Source organism: Triticum urartu, chromosome 3 (genome assembly GCF_003073215.2).
Source record: "Triticum urartu cultivar G1812 chromosome 3, Tu2.1, whole genome shotgun sequence".
NCBI classification, from domain to species: domain Eukaryota; kingdom Viridiplantae; phylum Streptophyta; class Magnoliopsida; order Poales; family Poaceae; genus Triticum; species Triticum urartu.
The window spans coordinates 236103564-236108208 of record NC_053024.1 but is presented as its reverse complement, the minus strand read 5'-3'; positions in this window follow the sequence as shown (position 1 = coordinate 236108208).

Sequence of the window (4645 nt, the reverse complement as noted above, 5' to 3'; positions counted from 1 at the left end):
AGGTGAACATTTATTTGGGACATTTTCGTAGGCTTCTAAATGCAATTTTGAAAAACGCACATTTTTCCTAAATTCAAATAAAACACCGAAAAACTCCGAAATAAAATTTTATTTGATTTTATTATTAAATCCTCAATATTTCTTTATTTTGGGAAAGTCATTTTATTCCCTCTCTCATATTTTTGTAATAGAAATAATTGATGATAAAATAAATAAAATCAAATGATCCTATTCTCAAAATTTGAGAAAACTCAAATATGAAAATAACGAAATCCCCAACTCTCTCCGTGGGTCATTGAGTTGCGTAGAATTTATAGGATCAACAAAAATGCAAAATCAAATATGATATGCAATGATGATCTAATGTATAACATTCCAAATTGAAAATTTGGGATGTTACAACACTTTGTTTGTCTATGTATTCACTCATGTACTAAGTTTCCAATCAATACAATTCTAGCATGAATAGTAAACATTTATCATGATATAAGAAAATAAATAATAACTTTATTATTGCCTCTAGGGCATATTTCCTTTAGTCTCCCACTTGCACTAGAGTCAATAATCTAGTTCACATCGTCATGTGATTTAACACCAATAGTTCACATTGCTATGTGATTAACACCCAAAGAGTGATCATATTTTGCTTGTGAGAGAAGTTTAGTCTACGGGTCTGCAACATTCAGATCCGTATGTATTTTGCAAATTTCTATGTCTACAATACTCTGCACAGAGCTGCTCTAGCTAATTGCTCCCACTTTCAATATGTATCTGAGACTTAGACTCATCTAGATCGGTGTCAAGAGCTTGCATCGGCGTAACTCTTTACGACAAACTCTTTTATCACCTCCATAACTGAGAAATATTTCCTTAGTCCTCTAAGGATAATTTTGACTGCTGTCTAGTGATCCACTCCTGGATCACAATTGTACCCTCTTGCCAAACTCATGGTGAGGTGCACAATAGGTTTGGTACACAACATAGCATACTTTATAGAACCTATGACTGAGGCATAGCGAATGACTTTTCATTCTCTTTCTATTTTCTGCCGTGGTCGGGTTTTGAGTCTTTACTCAACTTCACACCTTGCAACACAGGCAAGAACTCCTTCTTTGACTGTTCCATTTTGAACCACTTCCAAAACTTGTCAAGGTATGTACTCATTGAATTTTTTATCAAGCGTCTTGTTCTATCTCTATAGATCTTGATGCTCAATATGTAAGCAGCTTCACCAAGGTCTTTCTTTGAAAAACTCCTTTCAAACACTCCTTTATGCTTTCCAGAAAATTCCACATTATTTCTGATCAACAATATGTCATTCACATATACTTATCAGAAATTCTATACTGCTCCCACTCACCTTCATGTAAATACAGGCTTCACCGCAAGTATGTATAAAACTATATGCTTTGATCAACTCATCAAAGAATGTATTCCAACTCTGAGATGTTTGTACCAGTCCATAGATGGATCGCTGGAGCTTGCACACTTTGTAGCACCTTTAGGATTGACAAAACCTTTTAGTTGCATCATATACAACTCTTCTTTAATAAATTCATTAAGGAATGTAGTTTTGATATCCATTTGCCAGATTTCATGAAATGTGGCAACTGCTAAAATGATTCAGACAGACTTTTAAGCATTGATACGAGTGAGAAATTCTCATCGTAGTCAACACCTTTAACTTTTCAAAAACCTTTTTGCGACAATTCGAGCTTTGTAGATAGTAACACTACTATCAGCGTCCCTCTTCCTCTTGAAGATCCATTTATTCTCAATGGCTTGTCGATCAACGATCAAGTCCACCAAAGTCCACACTTTGTTTTCATCCATGGATTCTATCTCAGAATTCATGGCCTCAAGCCATTTTGCAGAATCTGGGCTCATCATCGCTTCCTCATAGTTTGTAGGTTCATCATGGTCTAGTAACATGACTCCCAAAAAATATTACCATACCACTCTGGTGCGGATCTTACTCCGGTTGACCTACGAGGTTCGGTAGTAACTTTGTCAGAAGTTTTCATGATCATCATCATTAGCTTCCTCACTAATTGGTGTAGGAATCACTGGAACTGATTTCTGTGATGAACTACTTTCCAATAAGGGAGCAGGTACAATTACCTCATCAAGTTCTACTTTCCTCCCACTCACTTCTTTCGAGAGAAACTCCGTCTCTAAAAGGATCCACTCTTAGCAACAAAGATCTTGCCTTCGGATTTGTGATAGAAGGTGTACCCAACAGTTTCTTTTGGGTATCCTATGAAGACACACTTCTCCGATTTGGGTTTGAGCTTATCTGGTTGAAACTTTTTCACATAAGCATCGCAAGCCCAAATTTTAAGAAACGACATCTTAGGTTTCTTGCTAAACCACAGTTCATACGGTGTCATCTCAATGGATTTTAAGACGGTGCCCTATTTAATGTGAATGCAGGTATCTCTAACGCATAACCCCAAAAACGATAATGATAAATCGGTAAGAGACATCATAGATCACACCATATCTAATAAAGTATGGTTATAACGTTCGGACACACTATTACGATGTGGTGTTCTAGGTGGCGTGAGTTGCGAAACTATTCCACGTTGTTTCAAATGAAGACCAAACTCGTAACTCAAATATTTGTTTTCGCGATTAGATCATAGAAACTTTATTTTCTTATTACGATGATTTTACACTTCACTCTGAAATTCTTTGAACTTTTCAAATGTTTCAGACTTATGTTTCATCAAGTAGATATACCCATATCTGCTCAAATCATATGTGAATCTCAGAAAATAACGATAGCCGCCGCGAGCCTCAATACTCATTGGACCGCACACATTACTATGTATTATTTCCAACAAGTTTGTTGCTCGCTCCATTGTTCCGAAGAATGGAGTCTTAGTCATCTTGCCCATGAGGCATGGTTCGCAAGCATCAAGTGATTCCAAAATTCCATCAACATGGAGTTTCTTCATGCGCTTTACACCAATATGACCTAAAATGGCAGTGCCACATATAGGTTGCACTATCATTCTTAATTTTGCATCTTTTGGCTTCAATATTATGAATATGTGTATCACTACGATTGATATTCAATAAACCATTTATATTGAGTGTATGACCATAGAAGCTTTTATTCATGTAAATAGAAAAACAATTATTCTTTGACTTAAATGAATAACTGTATTGAAATAAACATGATCCAATCATATTTATGCTCAACGCAAACACCAAATACTATTTATTTTAGGTTCAACACTAATCCCAAAGGTAAAGGGAGTGTGCGATGGTGATCTTATCAACCTTGGAATCACTTCCAACTCACATCATCACCTCACCCTTAACTAGTCTCTGTTTATTTTGTAACTCCCGTTTCGAGTTACTACTCTTAGCAACTGAACCAGTATCAAATACTGAGGGGTTTCTATAAACACTAGTAAAGTACACATCAATAACATGTATATCAAATATACCTCTGTTCACTTTGCCATCCTTCTTATCTGCCAAGTATTTGGGATAGTTCCGCTTCTAGTGACCATTCCCTTTGCAGTAGAAGCACTCAGTTTCAGGCTTGGGTCTAGCTTTGGGCTTCTTCATGGGAGTGGCAACTTGCTTGTCATTCTTTGAAGTTCCTTTTCTTTTCCTTTGCCCCTTTTTCTTGAAACTAGTGGTCTTGTTAACCATCAACACTTGATGCTCTTTCTTGAATTCTACCTTCATCGATTTTAGCATCACGAAGAGTTTGGGAATCATTTTTGTCATCCCTTGTGTATTATAGTTCATCATGAAGTTCCAGTAACTTGGTGATAGTGACTAGAGAACTCTGTCGATCACTATCTTATCTGGAATATTAACTCCCACTTGATTCAAGCGATTGTAGTACTCAGACATTCTGAGCACATGCTCACTAGTTGAGCTATTCTCCTCCATCTTGTAGGCGAAGTACTTGTCAGAGGTATCATACCTCTTGACTCGGGCATGAGTCTGAAATACCAATTTCAGCTCTTGGAACTTCTTATATGCTCCGTGGCGTTCAAAACGGTTTTTGAAATCCCGGTTCTAAGCCGTAAAGCTTGGCGCACTAAACTATCAAGTAGTCATCATACCGAGCTTGCCAAACATTCATAACGTCTGCATGTACTCCTGCAATAGGTCCATCACCTGGCGGTGCATCAAGGACATAATTCTTCTGCGCAGCAATGAGGATAATTCTTAGATCACGGAGCTAGTCCGCATCATTTCTACTAACATCTTTCAACATAGTTTTCTCTAGGAACATATCATAAATAAAACGGGGAAGCTATACGCGTGCAATTGATCTACAACATAGATATGCAAAAACTATCAGGACTAAGTTCATGATAAATTTAACTTCAATTAAGAACTCCCACTCAGATAGACATCCCTCTAATCATCTAAGTGATCACGTGATACATATCAACTAAACCATGTCCGATCATCACGTGAGATGGAGTAGTTTTCAATGGTGAACATCACTATGTTTATCATATCTTCTATATGATTCACGCTCGACCTTTCGGTCTCAGTGTTCCAAGGCCATATCTTCATATGCTAGGCTCGTCAAGTTTAACCCGAGTATTCCGCGTGTGCAAAACTGTCTTGCACCCATTGTATGTGAACGTAGAGCTTATCACACCCG